This window comes from Triticum dicoccoides, chromosome 5B (genome assembly GCF_002162155.2).
Source record: "Triticum dicoccoides isolate Atlit2015 ecotype Zavitan chromosome 5B, WEW_v2.0, whole genome shotgun sequence".
In the NCBI taxonomy this organism is placed as follows: Eukaryota; Viridiplantae; Streptophyta; class Magnoliopsida; order Poales; family Poaceae; genus Triticum; species Triticum dicoccoides.
In genome coordinates this window covers 539,451,579-539,472,835 of record NC_041389.1, presented here as the reverse complement: position 1 = coordinate 539,472,835, position 21,257 = coordinate 539,451,579, and the positions used below count along the sequence as shown (strand labels likewise).

Genomic DNA, 21,257 nt, shown 5'->3' with positions numbered 1-21,257 from the left:
CTCGTCCGTAATTGTTATATTCTATCGGATATTGATTCTGCTGCTCGTAGAGAAACCTAGATCCTTGTGTGCAAGCCTCTTACATTGTCCTGGCTTTTTCAGCACAATGCCGCTCTGAACCTTTGGCGTCTTGGTTCCTCAGACACACATATTTCTTCTCTTGTTGGATTTGATCTATGGCTTGTACAAGCCTCTAGATGCAATAGAGGATAGCTTCAGATCGACACACACACAGCGTCATGGAGCATGTCCTGCGCGACCATGATCTGGGATTGGAGGCGCAGCGGACCTGGTCCTCATCATCGCGGGCGAAGGCGGGGAGCTGGGAGAGGTCACACCCGCCACACAGTCCCTAGAGACGTAGCCAGCGCACCTCCCTCCTGCTAAGACAGACAGTCCATGGTTGAGAAATCATGTACATAAGTCATAATGTGTAGGAGCAAGAGATGAATTGCTCAAAAAAAGAAAATTGGACAAAACAAGAGCTGATGATCCTGCTAGAAATTAGTTAAAACATTGACTTTTTGTCTTTTTGAATATCTTGTATGATACTGCTAGAAATTAGTTCATTGGAGCCAAGGCATTCAAATGCCAACATTACCATAATACATCACTTGTAATCATTAGCTACAACAAAACACATCATGTCGTGTGTAATTGGCACAATTTCTGTCATATATGGTAAACCTGCTCCAGAATAACACAATAATGTGAATCCATTGAAAATATTTTCTTCTATCTTTTAAAATACTTATGCTATCTTGAGAGAAGCCACTAGTGAAACCTATGGCCCCTGGGTCTATCTTTTAAAATATTAATCTCCCGTCAACTAGCTATCTCTGTCGCCATTTATTTTGCAATCTTTACTTCTAATCTTTATCATAAAAATACCAAAAATATTACCTTATCATCTCTATCAGATCTCACTTTTGCAAGTGGCCATGAAGGGATTGACAACCCCTTTATCGCGTTGGTTGTAAGGTTCTTATTTGTTTTTGTAGGTACGACGGACTTGCGTGTGGCCTCCTACTGGATTGATACCTTGGTTCTCAAAAACTGAGGGAAATACTTACGCTACTTTGCTGCATCGCCCTTTCCTCTTCAAGGAAAACCAACGCATGCTCAAGAGGTAGCAAGAAGGATTTCTGGCGACGTTGTCGGCGAGTCTACACACAAGTCAAGACATACCAAGTACCCATCACAAACTCTTATCCCTCGCATTACATTATTTGTCATTTGCCTCTCGTTTTCCTCTCCCCCACTTCACCTTTGCCATTTTATTCGCCCTCTTTTTCCGTTCGTATCTTTTTGCTTGCTTCTTGTGTGCTTGTGTGTTGGCTTGTTTGTCACGATGGCTCAAGACAATACCAAATTGTGTGACTTTTCCAATACCAACAACAATGATTTTCTTAGCACCCCGATTGCTCCTATTACCGATGCTGAATCTTGTGAAATCAATGTTGCCTTGTTGAATCTTGTCATGAAAGATCAATTCGTCGGCCTTCCTAGTGAAGATGTCGCTACCCATCTAAACAGCTTTGTTGATTTGCGTGATATGCAAAAGAAGAAAGATGTGGATAATTATATTGTTAAATTGAAGCTATTTCCTTTTTCGCTTAGAGATCGTGCTAAAACTAGGTTTTTGTCTTTGCCTAAAAATAGTATTGATTCATGGAACAAGTGCAAAGATGCTCTTGTCTCTAAGTATTTTCCTCCCGCTAAGATCATCTCTCTTAGAAATGATATTATGAATTTTAAGCAACTTGATCATGAGCATGTTGCACAATCTTGGGATAGGATGAAATTAATGATACGTAATTGCCCTACACATGGTTTGAATTTATGGATGATTATACAAAAAAATTATGCCGGATTGAATTTTGCTTCTAGAAATCTTTTAGATTCGGCTGCGGGAGGCACTTTTATGGAAATCACTTTAGGAGAAGCTACTAAACTCCTAGATAATAATATGGTTAATTATGCTCAATGGCACACTAAAAGATCTGTTGGAAATATGCCCTAGAGGCAATAATAAAATGGTTATTATTATATTTCTTTGTTCATGATAATTGTCTATTGTTCATGCTATAATTGTATTATCCGGAAATCGTAATACATGTGTGAATACATAGACCACAACAAGTCCCTAGTGAGCCTCTAGTTGACTAGCTCGTTGATCAACAGATAGTCATGGTTTCCTGACTATGGACATTGGATGTCATTGATAACGGGATCACATCATTAGGAGAATGATGTGATGGACAACACCCAATCCTAAGCATAGCACAAAGATCGTGTAGTTCGTTTAGCTAGAGAGTCTCCAAATGTCAAGTATCATTTCCTTAGACCATGAGATTGTGCAACTCCCGGATACCGTAGGAGAGCTTTGGGTGTGCCAAACGTCACAATGTAACTGGGTGACTATAAAGGTGCACTACGGGTATCTCCGAAAGTGTTTGTTGGGTTGGCACGAATCGAGACTGGGATTTGTCACTCCGTATGACGGAGAGGTATCTCTGGGCCCACTCTGTAATGCATCATCATAATGAGCTCAATGTGACCAAGTGTCTGGTCATGGGATCATGCATTACGGTACGAGTAAAGTGACTTGCCGGTAACGAGATTGAACGAGGTATTGGGATACCGACGATCGAGTCTCAGGCAAGTAACGTACCGATTGACAAAGGGAATTGCATACGGGATTGATTGAATCCTAGACATCGTGGTTCATCCGATGAGATCATCGAGGAGCATGTGGGAGCCAACATGGGTATCCAGATCCCTATGTTGGTTATTGACCGGAGAGGCGTCTCGGTCATGTCTGCATGTCTGCCGAACCCGTACAGTCTACACACTTAAGGTTCGGTGACGCTAGGGTTGAAGAGATATTAGTATGCAGTAACCCGAAAGTTGTTCGGAGTCCCGGATGAGATCCCGGACGTCACGAGGAGTTCCGGAATGGTCCGGAGGTGAAGAATTATATATAGAAAGTGCAGTTTTGGCTATCGGGAAAGTTCCGGGGGTCACCGGTATTGTACTGGGACCACCGGAAGGGTCCCGGGGGTCCACCGGGTGGGGCCACCTATCCCAGAGGGCCCCATGGGCTGAAGTGGGGAGGGGAACCAGCCCCTGGTGGGCTGGTGCGCCCCCCTTGCCCCCCCCCCCCCACGCCTAGGGTTGGAAACCCTAGGGGTGGGGGCGCCTCCACTTGCCTTGGGGGGCAAGCCACCCCCTTGGCCGCCGCCCCCCCTTGGAGATCCCATCTCCTAGGGCCGGCGCCCCCCCAAGGGGCCTATATAAAGAGGGGGGAAGGAGGGCAGCTGCACCCCAAGTCTCTGGCGCCTCCCCCTCCCCTGCTACACCTCTCCCTCTCGCAAGTGCTTGGCGAAGCCCTGCCGAGATCACTGCTGCATCCACCACCACCACGTCGTTGTGCTGCTGGATCTTCATAAACCTCTCCTTCCCCCTTGCTGGATCAAGAAGGAGGAGACGCCTTCCCAACCATACGTCTGTTGAACGCGGAGGTGCCGTCCGTTTGGCGCTAGGATCTCCGGTGATTTGGATAACGACGAGTACGACTCCCTCAACCTCGTTCTCTTGAACACTTCCGCACGCGATCTACAAGGGTATGTAGATGCACTCCCCTATCTCGTTGCTAGATGACTCCATAGATTGATCATGGTGAACGTAGGAAAATTTTTATTTTATGCAACGTTCCCCAATAGTGGTATCAGAGCTAGGTCTATGCGTAGTTACTATGCACGAGTAGAACACAAAGCAGTTGCGGGCGTAGATGTTGTTAATTTTCTTGCCACTACTAGTCTTATCTTGCTTCGGCGGCATTGTGGGATGAAGCGGCCCGGACCGACCTTACACGTACCTTACGTGAGACCGGTTCCACCGAATGACATGCACTAGTTGCATAAGGTGGCTAGCGAGTGTCTGTCTCTCCCACTTTAGTTGGAGCGGATTCGATGAGAAGGGTCCTTATGAAGGGTAAATAGAAATTGGCATATCATGTTGTGGTTTTACGTAGGTAAGAAATGTTCTTGCTAGAACACCTATAGAAGCCACGTAAAAATTTGCAACAACAATTAGAGGACGTCTAACTTGTTTTTGCAGCAAGTGCTTTGTGATGTGATATGGCCAAAGGATGTGATGAATGATATATGTGATGTATGAGATGATCATGTTCTTGTAATAGGAATCACGACTTGCATGTCGATGAGTATGACAACCGGCAGGAGCCATAGGAGTTGTCTTTATTTTTTGTATGACCTGCGTGTCATTGAAGAACGCCATGTAAATTACTTTACTTTATTGCTAAACACGTTATCGATAGAAGTAGAAGTAGTCTTTGGCGTGAAAACTTCATGAAGACACGATGATGGAGATCATGATGATGGAGATCATGGTGTCATGCCAGTGACGAAGATGATCATGGCGCCCCGAAGATGGAGATCAAAGGAGCAATATGATATTGGCCATATCATGTCACTATTTGATTGCATGTGATGTTTATCATGTGTTACATCTTATTTGCTTAGAACAACAGTAGCTTAAATAAGATGATCCCTCGAAATAATTTCAAGAAAAGTGTTCCCCCTAACTGTGCACCGTTGCGAAGGTTTGTTGTTTCGAAGCACCACGTGATGATCGGGTGTGATAGATCCTAACGTTCGAATACAACGGGTGTAAGCCAGATTTACACACGCAATACACTTAGGTTGACTTGACGAGCCTAGCATGTACAGACATGGCCTCGGAACACGGAAGACCGAAAGGTCGAGCATGAGTCGTATAGAAGATACGATCAACATGAAGATGTTCACCGATGATGACTAGTCCGTCTAACGTGATGATCGGACATGGCCTAGTTGACTCGGATCATGTTTCGCTTAGATGACTAGAGGGATGTCTGTCTAAGTGGGAGTTCATTGAATAATTTGATTAGATGAACTTAATTATCATGAACTTAGTCTAAAAACCTTTGCAAAATGTCTTGTAGATCAAATGGCCAACAGTCATGTCCACCTCAACTTCAATGCGTTCCTAGAGAAAACCAAGCTAAAAGATGATGGCAGCAACTATACGGACTGGGTCCGAAACCTGAGGATCATCCTCATAGCTGCCAAGAAAGATTATGTCCTAGAAGCGCCGCTAGGTGAAGCACCAATCCCAGAGAACCAAGACTTATGAACGCTTGGCAGTCTCGTGCTGATGATTACTCCCTCGTTCAGTGCGGCATGCTTTACAACTTAGAACCGGGGCTCCAAAAGCGTTTTGAGCAACACAGAGCATATGAGATATTCAAAGAGCTAAAAATGGTTTTCCAAGCTCATGCCCGGGTCGAGAGATATGAAGTCTCCGACAAGTTCTTCAGCTGTAAGATGGAGGAAAATAGTTCTGTCAGTGAGCACATACTCAAGATGTCTGGGTTGCACAACCGCTTGACTCAGCTGGGAGTTAATCTCCCGGATGACGCGGTCATTGACAGAATCCTTCAGTCGCTTCCACCGAGCTACAAGAGCTTTGTGATGAACTTCAATATGCAGGGGATGGAAAAGACCATTCCTGAGGTATATTCAAGGTTGAAATCAGCGGAGGTAGAGATCAAAAAGTAACATCAAGTGTTGATGGTGAATAAAACCACTAAGTTCAAGAAAGGCAAGGGTAAGAAGAACTTCAAGAAGGACGGCAAGGGAGTTACCGCGCCCGGTAAGCCAGTTGCCGGGAAGAAGTCAAACAATGGACCCAAGCCTGAGACTGAGTGCTTTTATTGCAAGGGAAGTGGTCACTGGAAGCGGAACTGCCCCATGTACTTAGCGGACAAGAAGGCCGGCAAAACCAAAGGTATCTATGATATACATGTAATTGATGTGTACCTTACCAGTGCTCGTAGTAGCTCCTGGGTATTTGATACCTGTGCGGTTGCTCATATTTATAACTCAAAGCAGGAGTTGCGGAATAAGCGGAGACTGGCGAAGGACAAGGTGACGATGCGCATCGGGAATGGTTCCAAGGTCGATGTGATCGCCGTCGGCACGCTACCTCTACATTTACCTACGGGATTAGTTTTAAACCTCAATAATTGTTATTTAGTACCAGCTTTGAGCATGAACATTGTATCTGGATCTCGTTTAATTCGAGATGGCTACTCATTTAAATCCGAGAATAATGGTTGTTCTATTTATATGAGAGATATGTTTTATGGTCAAGCCCCGCTAGTGAATGGTTTATTCTTAATGAATCTCGAGCGTTATGTTACACATATTCATAGTGTGAATACCAAAAGATGTAAAGTTGATAACGATAGTCCCGCATACTTGTGGCACTGCCGCCTTGGTCACATTGGTGTCAAGCGCATGAAGAAGCTCCATGCTGATGAACTTTTAGAGTCTCTAGATTATGAATCGTTTGACACATCCAAACCATGCCTCATGGGCAAAATGACCAAGACTCCGTTCTCCGGAACAATGGAGCGAGCAACCAACTTAATGGAAATCATACATACTGATGTGTGCGGTCCAATGAGTGTTGAGGCTCGCGGAGGATATCGATATGTTCTCACTCTCACTGGTGACTTGAGTAGATATGGGTATGTCTACTTGATGAAACACAAGTCTGAGACCTTTGAAAAGTTCAAGGAATTTCAGAATGAGGTAGAGAATCAACGTGACCGAAAGATAAAGTTCTTACAATCAGATCGTGGGGGAGAATATTGAAGTCGCGAATTTGGTATGCACTTAAGGAAATGTGGAATCGTTTCACAACTCACGCCACCTGGAACACCTCAGCGTAACAGTGTGTCCGAATGTCGTAATCGCACTCTATTGGATATGGTGCGATCTATGATGTCACTTACTGATTTACCGCTATCATTTTGGGGATACGCTCTAGAGACAGCTACATTCACTTTAAATAGGGCACCGTCTAAATCCGTTGAGACAACACTGTATGAATTATGGTTTGGGAAGAAACCTAAGCTGTCATTTCTAAAAGTTTGGGGATGCGATGCTTATGTCAAGAAACTTCAACCTGAGAAGCTCGAACCCAAGTCGGAAAAATGCGTCTTCATAGGATACCCTAAGGAAACCATTGGGTATACCTTCTACTTAAGATCCAAGGGCAAGATCTTTGTTGCCAAGAACGGGTCCTTTCTGGAGAAAGAGTTTCTCTTGAAAGAATTAAGTGGGAGGAAAGTAGAGCTTGATGAAGTACTACCTCTTGAAACGGTAAGTAGCGCAACTCAAGAAGATGTTCCTGTGGTGCCTGCACTGACAAGAGATGAAGTTAATGATGATGATCAAGATACTTCGGATCAAGCTCCTACTAAACTTCGAAGGTCCACAAGGACACGTTCCGCACCAGAGTGGTACGGCAACCCTGTCTTGGAAATCATGTTGTTAGACAACGGTGAACCTTGGAACTATGAAGAAGCGATGGCGGGCCCGGATTCCAACAAATGGCTTGAAGCCATGCAATCCGAGATAGGATCCATGTATGAAAACAAAGTATGGACTTTGACAGACTTGCCCGATGATCGGCGAGCAATAGAAAACAAATGGATCTTTAAGAAGAAGACGGACGCGGATGGTAATGTTACCATATATAAAGCTCGACTTGTCGCTAAGGGTTATCGACAAGTTCAAGGGATTGACTACGATGAGACATTCTCTCCCGTAGCAAAGCTGAAGTTCGTCCGAATCATGTTAGCAATTGTCGCATACTATGATTATGAGATATGGCAAATGGACGTCAAAACGGCATTCCTTAACGGTCACCTTAAGGAAGAATTGTATATGATGCAGCCGGAAGGTTTTGTCGACCCTGAGAATGCTAACAAGGTATGCATGCTCCAGCGCTCCATCTATGGGCTGGTGCAAGCATCTCGGAGTTGGAACGTTCACTTTAATGAGATGATCAAAGCTTTTGGGTTTATGCAGACTTATGGAGAAGCCTGCGTTTACAAGAAAGTGAGTGGGAGCTCTGTAGCATTTCTCATATTATATGTGGGTGACATACTTTTGATGGGAAATGATATAGAACTTTTGGACAGCATTAAGGCCTACTTGAATAAGTGTTTTTCAATGAAGGACCTTGGAGAAGCTGCTTACATATTAGGCATCAAGATCTATAGATATAGATCAAGATGCCTCATAGGTCTTTCACAAAGCACATACCTTTATAAGATATTGAAGAAGTTCAATATGGATTAGTCCAAGAAGGGGTTCTTGCCTGTGTTGCAAGGTGTGAAATTGAGCTCGGCTCAATGCCCGACCACGGTAGAAGATAGAGAAAAGATGAGTGTCCTCCCCTATGCCTCAGACATAGAGTCTATCATGTATGCCATGACCTGTACCAGACCTGATATAAACCTTGCCGTAAGTTTGGTAGGAAGGTACCAAAGTAATCCCGGCATGGAACACTGGACAGCGGTCAAGAACATCCTTAAGTACCTGAAAAGGACTAAGGATATGTTTCTCGTATATGGAGGTGACGAAGAGCTTGTCGTAAAGGGTTACATCGATGCTAGCTTCGACACAGATCTAGATGACTCTAAGTCACAAACCGGATACGTGTATATTTTGAATGGTGGGGCAGTAAGCTGGTGCGGTTGCAAGCAGAGCGTCGTGGCGGGATCTACATGTGAAGCGGAGTACATGGCAGCCTCGGAGGCAGCGCATGAAGCTATCTGGGTGAAGGAGTTCATCACCGACCTAGGAGTCATACCCAATGCGTCGGGGCCGATCACACTCTTCTGTGACAACACTGGAGCTATTGCACTTGCCAAGGAGCCCAGGTTTCACAAGAAGACCAGGCACATCAAGCGTCGCTTCAACTCCATTCGTGAAAATGTTCAAGATGGAGACATAGATATTTGTAAAGTACATACGGACCTGAATGTAGCAGATCCGTTGACTAAACCTCTCCCTAGAGCAAAACATGATCAACACCAGAACACAATGGGTGTTCGATACATCACAATGTAACTACATTATTGACTCTAGTGCAAGTGGGAGACTGTTGGAAATATGCCCTAGAGGCAATAATAAAATGGCTATTATTATATTTCTTTGTTCATGATAATTGTCTATTGTTCATGCTATAATTGTATTATCCGGAAATCGTAATACATGTGTGAATACATAGACCACAACAAGTCTCTAGTGAGCCTCTAGTTGACTAGCTCGTTGATCAACAGATAGTCATGGTTTCCTGACTATGGACATTGGATGTCATTGATAACGGGATCACATCATTAGGAGAATGATGTGATGGACAAGACCCAATCCTAAGCATAGCACAAAGATCGTGTAGTTCGTTTAGCTAGAGAGTCTCCAAATGTCAAGTATCATTTCCTTAGACCATGAGATTGTGCAACTCCCGGATACCATAGGAGAGCTTTGGGTGTGCCAAACGTCACAACGTAACTGGGTGACTATAAAGGTGCACTACGGGTATCTCCGAAAGTGTTTGTTGGGTTGGCACGAATCGAGACTGGGATTTGTCACTCTGTATGACGGAGAGGTATCTCTGGGCCCACTCTGTAATGCATCATCATAATGAGCTCAATGTGACCAAGTGTCTGGTCACGGGATCATGCATTACGGTACGAGTAAAGTGACTTGCCGGTAACGAGATTGAACGAGGTATTGGGATACCGACGATCAGTCTCGGGCAAGTAACGTACCGATTGACAAAGGGAATTGCATACGGGATTGATTGAATCCTAGACATCGTGGTTCATCCGATGAGATCATCGAGGAGCATGTGGGAGCCAACATGGGTATCCAGATCCCGATGTTGGTTATTGACCGGAGAGGCGTCTCGGTCATGTCTGCATGTCTGCCGAACCCGTACGGTCTACACACTTAAGGTTCGGTGACGCTAGGGTTGAAGAGATATTAGTATGCAGTAATCCAAAAGTTGTTCGGAGTCCCGGATGAGATCTCGGACGTCACGAGGAGTTCCGGAATGGTCCAGAGGTGAAGAATTATATATAGGAAGTGCAGTTTCGGCCATCGGGAAAGTTTCGGGGGTCACCGTTATTGTACCGGGACCACCGGAAGGGTCCCAGGGGTCCATCGGGTTGGGCCACCTATCCCAGAGGGCCCCATGGGCTGAAGTGGGGAGGGGAACCAGCCCCTGGTGGGCTGGTGCGCCCCCCCTTGGGCCCCCCCTGTGCCTAGGGTTGGAAACCCTAGGGGTGGGGGCGCCTCCACTTGCCTTGGGGGGCAAGCCACCCCCTTGGCCGCCGCCCCCCCTTGGAGATCCCATCTCCTAGGGCCGGTGCCCCCCCAGGGGGCCTATATAAAGAGGGGGAGGGAGGGCAGCCGCACCCCAAGTCTCTGGCGCTTCCCTCTCCCCTGCTACACCTCTCCCTCTCGCAAGTGCTTGGCGAAGCCCTGCCGAGATCGCTGCTGCATCCACCACCACGCCGTCATGCTGCTAGATCTTCATCAACCTCTCCTTCCCCCTTGCTGGATCAAGAAGGAGGAGACGTCTTCCCAACCGTATGTGTGTTGAATGCGAAGGTGCCGTCCGTTCGGCGGTAGGATCTCCGGTGATTTGGATCACGACAAGTACGACTCCCTCAACCTCGTTCTCTTGAACGCTTCCGCACGCGATCTACAATGGTATGTAGATGCACTCCCCTCTCTCGTTGCTAGATGACTGCATAGATTGATCATGGTGAACGTAGGAAAATTTTTATTTTATGCAACATTCCCCAACAAGATCTACTAGTAAAACGGTGCATGCAATTGAAGAGATTAATGTTTTGAGTGGAAAGATGGATGAACTTATGAAATTGTTTGCTAATAAGAGTGTTTCTTCTAATCCCAATGATATGCCTTTGTCTACTTTGATTGAGAATAATAATGAATCTATGGATGTGAATTTTGTTGGTATGAACAATTTTGGTAACAACACTTATAGAGGAAACTTTAATCCTAGGTCGTATCCTAGTAATTCCTCTAATAATTATGGTAATTCCTACAACAACTCTTATGGAAATTTTAATAATATGCCCTCTTATTTTGAGACTAGTGTTAAAGAATTTTGATTTCTCAAAAGAATTTCAATGCTTTGCTTGAAGAAAAATTGCTTAAGGTTGATGAGTTGGCTAGGAACGTGGATAGAATTTCTCTTGATGTTGATTCTTTGAAACTTAGATCTATTCCACCTAAGCATGATATCAATGAGTCTCTCAAAGCTATGAGAATTTCCATTGATGAGTGCAAAGAAAGAATCGCTAGGATGCGTGCTAAAAAGATTGCTTTGTGAAAGTGTGTTCTTCTAGTTTTCATGATAATAAGGATGAAGGTCTAAAAGTGATTGATGTGTCTCCTATTAAATCTTTATTTTGAAATATGAATCTTGATAATGATGGGACTGGAGATGAGTCAACTTTAGTTAATAGGCGTCCCAATGATTCGGAGTTTTTAGATCTTGATGAAAAAATTGGTAAAGTTGGATTGAAGAGGTCAAAACTTTACATAGCAATGAACCCACTATTTTGGATTTCAAGGAATTTAATTATGATAATTGTTTTTTAATAGATTGTATTTCTTTGTTGCAATCCGTGTTAAATTCTCTGTATGCTTATAGTTAAAATAAGGCTTTTACCAAACATATCATTGATGCTTTAATGCAATCCTATGAAGAAAAGCTTGAATTAGAAGTTTCTGTCCCTAGTAAACTTTATGATGAGTGGGAACCTACTATTAAAATTAAAATTAAATACCATGAATGCTATGCTTTGTGTGATTTGGGTGCTAGTGTTTCCACGATTCCAAAAACTTTGTGTTATGTGTTAGGTTTCCGTGAATTTGATGATTGTTCTTTAAACTTGCACCTTGCGGATTCCACCATTAAGAAACCTATGGGAAAAAGTAATGATGTTCTTATTGTTGCAAATAGGAATTATGTGCTCGTAGATTTCATTGTCCTTGATATAGATTGCAATCCTTCATGTCCTATTACTCTTGATAGACCTTTCCTTAGAACGATTGGTGCAATTATTGATATGAAAGAAGAGAATATTAGATTCCAATTTCCATTAAGGAAAGGCATGGAATACTTTCCTAGAAAGAAAATTAAATTACCTTATGAATCTATTATGATAGCCACTTATGCATTGCGTGCCAAAGATGATAATACCTAGATCTATCCTTGCCTTTATGCCTAGCTAGGGGCGTTAAACGATAGCGCTTGTTGGGAGGCAAACCAATTTTATTTTTATTTCTTGCTTTTCGGTTATTTTTAGTAATAAATCTTTGATCTAGCCTCTGGTTATATGTGTTTTCATGTTTTAATTAGTGTTTGTGCCAAGTAGAACCTTTGGGAAGACTTGGGTGAAGTCTTTTTGATCTTGCTGTAAAAAACAGAAACGTTAGCATTCATGACATTAGCTACAACTTTTTACTGGAGAGTGATATTTAGTTGATTCTTTTTTAAGATGATTAATATATAAATTCCTCACGTCCAGCAATTTATTTCAGAATTTTTGGAGATCCAGAAGTATACGTTTGATACAGATTACTACAGACTGTTCTGTTTTTGACAAATTCTGTTTTTCGTGTGTTGTTTGCTTATTTTGATGAATCTATGGCTAGTATCAGAGGTTATGAACCATAGAGAAGTTGGAATACAGTAGTTTTAATACCAATATAAATAAAAAATGAGTTCATTACAGTACCTTAAAGTGGTGGTTTGTTTTCTTTCGCTAATGGAGCTCATGAGATTTTCTGTTAGGTTTTGTGTTGTGAAGTTTTCAAGTTTTTGGGTAAAGATTTGATGGATTATGGAACAAGAAGTGGCAAGAGCCTAAGCTTGGGAATTCCCAAGGCACCCCAAGGTAAAATCCAAGGACAACCAAAAGCCTAAGCTTGGGGATGCCCCGGAAGGCATCCCCTCTTTTGTCTTCGTCCATCGGTAACTTTACTTGATATAATTTTATTCACCACATGATATGTGTTTTGCTTGGAGCGTCTTGTATATTTGAGTCTTTGATTTTTAGTTCACCACAATCATCCTTGTTGTACACACCTTTTGGGAGAGACACACATTAATCGAAAATTATTAGAATACTCTATGTGCTTCACTTATATCTTTTGAGCTAAATAATTTCGCTCTAGTGCTTCACTTATATCTTTTAGAGCACGGTGGTGGTTTTATTTTATAGAAATTATTGATCTCTCATTCTTCAATTATATTATTTTGAGAGTCTTTTATAACAGCATGGTAATTTGTGTTGGCTATAAAAATAGTCCTAATATGATAGGCATCCAAGATGGATATAATAAAAACTTTCATATAAGTGCATTGAATACTAAGAGAAGTTTGATACTTGATGATATGTTTTGAGATATGGAGATAGTGATATTAAAGTTGTGCTAGTTGAGTAGTTGTGAATTTGAGAAATACTTGTGTTGAAGTTTGCAAGTCCCGTAGCATGTACGTATGGTAAACGTTGTGTAACAAATTTGAAACATGAGGTGTTCTTTGATTGTCATCCTTATGAGTGGCGGTCAGGGACGAGCGATGGTCTTTTCCTACCAATTTATCCCCCTAGGAGCATGCGCGTAGTGCTTGGTTTTTGATGACTTGTAGATTTTCGCAATAAGTATGTGAGTTCTTTATGACTAATGTTGAGTCCATGGATTATATGCATTCTCACCCTTCCATCATTGCTAGCCTCTTCAGTACCGTGCATTGCCCTTTCTCACCTTGAGAGTTGGTGCAAACTTCGCCGGTGCATCCAAACCCCGTGATTTGATACACTCTATCACACATAAACCTCCTTATATCTTCCTCAAAACAGCCACCATACCTACCTATTATGGCATTTCCATAGTCATTCTGAGATATATTGCCATGCAACTTTCCACCGTTCTATTTATTATGACGCGCTTCATCATTGTCATATTGCCTTGCATGATCATGTAGTTGACATCGTATTTGTGGCAAAGCCACCATGCATATTATTTCATACATGTCACTCTTGATTCATTACCCATCCCGTTACACTGCCGGAGGCATTCATATAGAGTCATATTTTGTTCTAGTATCGAGTTGTAATCATTGAGTTGTAAATAAATAGAAGTATGATGATCATCATTAATAGAGCATTGCCCCAAATAAAGAAAAGAGAAAGACCAAATAAAAAAATAAAGGCCCAAAAAAAGAAATAAAAAGAAATAAAAAGGACAATGCTACTATCCTTTTTCCACACTTGTGCTTCAAAGTAGCACCATGATCTTTATGATAGAGAGTATCTTGTTTTGTCACTTTCATATACTAGTGGGAATTTTTCATTATAAAACTTGGCTTCTATATTCCAACAATGGGCTTCTTCAAATGCCTTAGGTCTTCGTGAGCAAGCAAGTTGGATGCACACCCACTTAGTTTCTTTTGTTGAGCTTTCATACATTTATAGCTCTAGTGCATCTGTTGCATGGCAATCCCTACTCCTTGCATTGACATCAATTGATGGGCATCTCCCTAGCCCGTTGATTAGCCACGTCAATGTGAGACTTTCTCCTTTTTTGTCTTCTCCACATAACCCCCATCATTATATTCTATTCCACCCATAGTGCTATATCCATGGCTCATGCTCATGTATTGCGTGAAAGTTGAAAAAAGTTTGAAATTACTAAAGTATGAAACAATTGCTTGGCTTGTCATCGGGTTGTGCATGATGAGAGCATTCTTGTGTGACAAAAATGGAGCACGACCAAACTATATGATTTTGTAGGGATGAACTTTCTTTGGCCATCACTACTGGAATCTGGCACTTTGCCATCTGCCATGGCAGATGGCAAAGGCATGGTCGGCGGATGGCAAAGGCTTTGCCATCTGCCAGCAGATGGCAAACAGTTTGTCTGAAACCCTGCCGGCAAACGCTTCTTTGCCGTCTGCTGGCTGATGGCAAAGAGCCTATGCCTTTGCCACCAGCTGGCAGATGGCAAAGCCTCTTAACGGGGTTAGCCCCGTTAGAAGGCTAACGGCATACTTTGCCGTCTGCCAGCAGATGGCAAAGGCTTCAGGCTCTTTGCCGTCTGCTAGCAGATGGCAAAGAGCTTTGCCATCTGCTGGCAGATGGCAAAGGGCCCAAATAGGCCAGCACAAATTTTACATGTAGATGACACGTGGCCTCTTTGCCATCTGCTGGCGGATGGCAAAGTTGCCCCATTTAATTTTGTTTTTTCTTATATCAATTCATTTTCACAGAAAATCAAACACAAATATATTTATATGACCAATATAGCATATTCAACACATATTACCAATAGTCATGAACACATATATATCGAACACATATCCAACACATGTTACCAATAGTAGCAAGTTTCATCCATACATATACATAGTTTCATCAATATTACATAGTTTCATCATAGGTAGCAAGTTTCACAAAGTCAAAACAAAAACTAAAGACAAGCACTCCATCAACCCAAGCTTCCGTGATCTGAAGCAAATCTACAAAATGGGAAAGAAGAAAGTTAGAAGAAGAAGACTAGAAGAAGAAGATTATTATGATGCAACTAAAATGTGAAGATTATTATGATGCAACTTATATCTGTAAAATAGGTCATTTTGGAGCTAAGTATGGTTATTATGTCATTTTTGAGCTAACTAAGCATACTAAGTCATTTTGGTGTAAAAAATGCTAAGTAAGGTCATTTTGGAACTAATAAGTTTATTATGTCATTTTGGAACTAGCTAAGCATATGAAGTCATTTCGGAGCTAAAATATGGCATTTCGTAAGTCATTTTAGAGCTAGCTAAGCATATTAAGTCATTTGGAGGAAAAATGCTAAGTATAGGTCATTTTAGAGCACCTACAATCAGACATACCATGACCACGAGCATAATTAATGTACCTAGATTGTCAAACACGTCGGGATGCAAAATCATAACTAAAATACACTGAGGGCAACAAAAAAAAGGCACTGATTGACCTAAGTATTTGATGCACATCACATTTGAGCGCTTCCTTTCCAGTATAGATGCATACTTCCTGATTTACTTGGTGAATGCATTATGTAAATATCAAAATATAAATAGGCAACTCATAGGAAAATCCGGTGTTGTTCACTGAAGAAATACATCAAAGCATATCTTTAACTTACACAAAAGTAGAATGTCTACTCGCTTCTTTACAAAGAAAGCCAAGGCTATATGTGGACATCACCTTGGTATATTTAGCAAGGGATTTATTGTTTTTTCTTCAATGCCTACAAAGCTACCAGAAATTTATCTATTTTACACTAACTATGTTACTGAAATTGCAAATACATGGCTTAGCTCCCCAAAGAAATGAATCCAATATTAACTTATTCACATGCACCACCTACTAATGGAGTAACTACCTACGAAGCTACCAGACATTTCTCTATTTTATGTTAACTAATACTAAAATTGCAAATACATGGCTTAGCTTCCCAAAGAAATGAATCCAATATTAACTTATTCACATGCAGCAACTATTAATAGAGTAATTATTATTCAAAGCATTAACTGATCAAATCAAAATATGCCTTACAAAAGAAGTGGAGCGAGTAGGAAATAGATAGCAGTAGAACACTTGAAACTTCATAACATCTAAGAACCTAGCATTGTAGTTGAAGCTTCAGTTTTGCAAACATCATTCATCTTGGTTCATTACAAAAGCAAGCCAAAGTGGTAAACATTCTAAAAGAAATTTTATCTCCCTGAATCATTATGAGAAAAGCCTGACCCTTTATATTGGGAGCATCAAAACACACCTTTTCTGCATTGTCCCACAGAAAAGTGCGATCTAAATAACCAGAAATTTTGGTGGCCAAAATTATCTGATTGGAAACATAGCAGGCAGGGAACTACGCATGGATTTGGAAGCATGCTATTTGGGGCAGAAATCAGGGAAGTACAAGTGTACTCGCAAACTGCAAATAAATAGTAAGTTCGGTTTAGGGTACTTTATCTCATGGCTTGGAATTCATCCATCTGCCTACATATAGATCAGTCCTCCCTTGAGTCGTCTTCTTGGGTTGGAATGGGTACTAAAAAGCAAAGAAGTGGAGTATTTCAGTTAAAACTGGGATCAACTTCAAAAAATAAGACGGGCATATCATGTGATTCTCTATTTGTGCTTTGTTCTCCGAAGATCATCTAAAAGAAGTAAAAAATTAAACTAAGATGTAAAAAATGGAACAACATGCTCTGGATGGGTGGTAAACATTTATCTCCCTGTCAACTTGGTGCCAGGATAATATATGTTAAACAGGAAACTTGCAAGAGTACACATAAGATGTTGGACCAGGTTTATAGACAATTCGTGGAAGTGGGGGTGAAAGAGTGGAAGCAGGCAGCAAGCCTGGTACAACATCGATTCCAAAACCAGCATTACATAAAAATCATGCTTACTTCCTACATCGAGTGTACAGTAACACGGCCCACTGGCATGAGAAAGAGAGAGAGAGATGGCAGAGGAGAGGAATACCCATGCCGGAGTCAGTTGTGAGGAGGATCCGGTTGTCAACAGCGTAGTGTGCTACTCGCTGGTCCTGTCGAGCGCGAGCAAGCCTGGTACAACATCGATTCCAGAACCAGCATTACATAAAAATCATGCTTACTTCCTACGTCGAGTGTACAGTAACACGGCCCACTGGCATGAGAAAGAGAGAGAGAGAGATGGCAGAGGAGAGGAATACCCATGCCGGAGTCAGTTGTGAGGAGGATCCGGTTGTCGACAGCGTAGTGTGCTACTCGCTGGTCCTGTCGAGCGCGATCAAGGAGATCCCCGGGATTAACGGATGGTGTCTGTGAGCATGAACTTGGACAACCAACCATCAAGGGATTCGATGTACGCCTTCTGAGCACTGACGTAGCTCACGAAGCAGGACCTCCAGTTCCTAAGCTCGACCTCCAGCTTGAGAGTAGCATGCCGCTGGGCATCATTGCAGAATTTCTCATACGCAGGGCCGGTGAAGGAATTTGCCTCAAACATTATCTGTCTTTGTGCTTCATGAGAGTCCACCATTACTTTCCTAGTTCTCTGAAAGCTGTCACGGAGAAGGGAAAAGGCATCAGTATTTTGATTCAGTGAAACTACATCAATCATCAATTCCACACACGAAAAACATGAGATCAGTTTATCTATGCAACATCTCAACAAGCTACGGTTGCGGCTCCTCGTCCGTAATTGTTATATTCTATCGGATATTGATTCTGCTGCTCGTAGAGAAACCTAGATCCTTGTGTGCAAGCCTCTTACATTGTCATGGCTTTTTCAGCACAATGCCGCTCTGAACCTTTGGCGTCTTGGTTCCTCAGACACACATATTTCTTCTCTTGTCGGATTTGATCTATGGCTTGTACAAGCCTCTAGATGCAATAGAGGATAGCTTCAGATCGACACACACACAGCGTCATGGAGCATGTCCTGCGCGACCAGGATCTGGGATTGGAGGCGCAGCGGACCTGGTCCTCGTCATCGCGGGCGAAGGCGGGGAGCTGGGAGAGGTCACACCCGCCACACAGTCCCTAGAGACGTAGCCAGCGCACCTCCCTCCTGCTAAGACAGACAGTCCATGGTTGAGAAATCATGTACATAAGTCATAATGTGTAGGAGCAAGAGATGAATTGCTCAAAAAAAGAAAAATGGACAAAACAAGAGCTGATGATCCTGCTAGAAATTAGTTAAAACATTGACTTTTTGTCTTTTTGAATATCTTGTATGATACTGCTAGAAATTAGTTCATTGGAGCCAAGGCATTCAAATGCCAACATTACCATAATACATCACTTGTAATCATTAGCTACAACAAAACACATCATGTCGTGTGTAATTGGCACAATTTCTGTCATATATGGTAAACCTGCTCCAGAATAACACAATAATGTGAATCCATTGAAAATATTTTCTTCTATCTTTTAAAATACTTATGCTATCTTGAGAGAAGCCACTAGTGAAACCTATGGCCCCTGGGTCTATCTTTTAAAATATTAATCTCCCGTCAACTAGCTATCTCTGTCGCCATTTATTTTGCAATCTTTACTTCTAATCTTTATCATATAAATACCAAAAATATTATCTTATCATCTCTATCAGATCTCACTTTTGCAAGTGGCCATGAAGGGATTGACAACCCCTTTATCGCGTTGGTTGTAAGGTTCTTATTTGTTTTTGTAGGTACGACGGACTTGCGTGTGGCCTCCTACTGGATTGATACCTTGGTTCTCAAAAACTGAGGGAAATACTTACGCTACTTTGCTGGATCGCCCTTTCCTCTTCAAGGAAAACCAACGCATGCTCAAGAGGTAGCAAGAAGGATTTATGGCGACATTGTCGGCGAGTCTACACACAAGTCAAGACATACCAAGTACCCATCACAAACTCTTATCCCTCGCATTACATTATTTGTCATTTGCCTCTCGTTTTCCTCTCCCCCACTTCACCTTTGCCATTTTATTCGCCCTCTTTTTCCGTTCGTATCTTTTTGCTTGCTTCTTGTGTGCTTGTGTGTTGGCTTGTTTGTCACGATGGCTCAAGACAATACCAAATTGTGTGACTTTTCCAATACCAACAACAATGATTTTCTTAGCACCCCAATTGCTCCTATTACCGATGCTGAATCTTGTGAAATCAATGTTGCCTTGTTGAATCTTGTCATGAAAGATCAATTCGTCGGCCTTCCTAGTGAAGATGTCGCTACCCATCTAAACAGCTTTGTTGATTTGTGTGATATGCAAAAGAAGAAAGATGTGGATAATGATATTGTTAAATTGAAGCTATTTCCTTTTTCGCTTAGAGATCACGCTAAAACTAGGTTTTTGTCTTTGCCTAAAAATAGTATTGATTCATGGAACAAGTGCAAAGATGCTCTTATCTCTAAGTATTTTCCTCCCGCTAAGATCATCTCTCTTAGAAATGATATTATGAATTTTAAGCAACTTGATCATGAGCATGTTGCACAATCTTGGGATAGGATGAAATTAGTGATACGTAATTTCCCTACACATGGTTTGAATTTATGGATGATTATACAAAAAAATTATGCCGGATTGAATTTTGCTTCTAGAAATCTTTTAGATTCGGCCGCGGGAGGCACTTTTATGGAAATCACTTTAGGAGAAGCTACTAAACTCCTAGATAATAATATGGTTAATTATGCTCAATGGCACACTAAAAGATCTGTTGGAAATATGCCCTAGAGACAATAATAAAATGGTTATTATTATATTTCTTTGTTCATGATAATTGTCTATTGTTCATGCTATAATTGTATTATCCGGAAATCGTAATACATGTGTGAATACATAGACCACAACAAGTCCCTAGTGAGCCTCTAGTTGACTAGCTCGTTGATCAACAGATAGTCATGGTTTCCTGACTATGGACATTGGATGTCATTGATAACGGGATCACATCATTACGAGAATGATGTGATGGACAAGACCCAATCCTAAGCATAGCACAAAGATCATGTAGTTCGTTTAGCTAGAGAGTCTCCAAATGTCAAGTATCATTTCCTTAGACCATGAGATTGTGCAACTCCCGGATACCGTAGGAGAGCTTTGGGTGTGCCAAACGTCACAACGTAACTGGGTGACTATAAAGGTGCACTACGGGTATCTCCGAAAGTGTTTGTTGGGTTGGCACGAATCGAGACTGGGATTTGTCACTCCGTATGACGGAGAGGTATCTCTGGGCCCACTCTGTAATGCATCATCATAATGAGCTCAATGTGACCAAGTGTCTGGTCACGGGATCATGCATTACGGTACGAGTAAAGTGAATTGCCGGTAACGAGATTGAACGAGGTATTGGGATACCGACGATCGAGTCTCGGGCAAGTAACGTACCGATTGACAAAGGGAATTGCATACGGGATTGATTGAATCCTACACATCGTGGTTCATCCGATGAGATCATCGAGGAGCATGTGGGAGCCAACATGGGTATCCAGATCCCGATGTTGGTTATTGACCGGAGAGGCGTCTCGGTCATGTCTGCATGTCTACCGAACCCGTACGGTCTACACACTTAAGGTTCGGTGACGCTAGGGTTGAAGAGATATTAGTATGCAGTAACCCGAAAGTTGTTCGGAGTCCCGGATGAGATCCCGGACGTCACGAGGAGTTCCGGAATGGTCCGGAGGTGAAGAATTATATATAGGAAGTGCAGTTTTGGCCATCGGGAAAGTTCCGGGGGTCACCGGTATTGTACTGGGACCACCGGAAGGGTCCCGGGGGTCCACCGGGTG

The 21,257-nt window shown here is 42.2% G+C and overlaps 1 long non-coding RNA gene across 2 annotated transcripts; it reads right to left on the bottom strand.

The window, feature by feature from the left end:
- Window positions 1-15,439: 15,439 nt before the first annotated feature.
- On the bottom strand, window positions 15,440-18,049 carry LOC119311425. Of its 2 annotated transcripts, XR_005151056.1 has the most exons (4): window positions 17,703-18,049; window positions 17,492-17,574; window positions 16,968-17,051; window positions 15,440-15,486 (listed from the first exon to the last, which is right to left on the bottom strand). It is a non-coding gene; the product is annotated as an uncharacterized LOC119311425 (long non-coding RNA). The 2 variants fall into 2 exon arrangements; XR_005151055.1 differs by lacking the exon at window positions 15,440-15,486 and having other exon boundaries at window positions 16,457-17,051.
- Window positions 18,050-21,257: the final 3,208 nt, after the last annotated feature.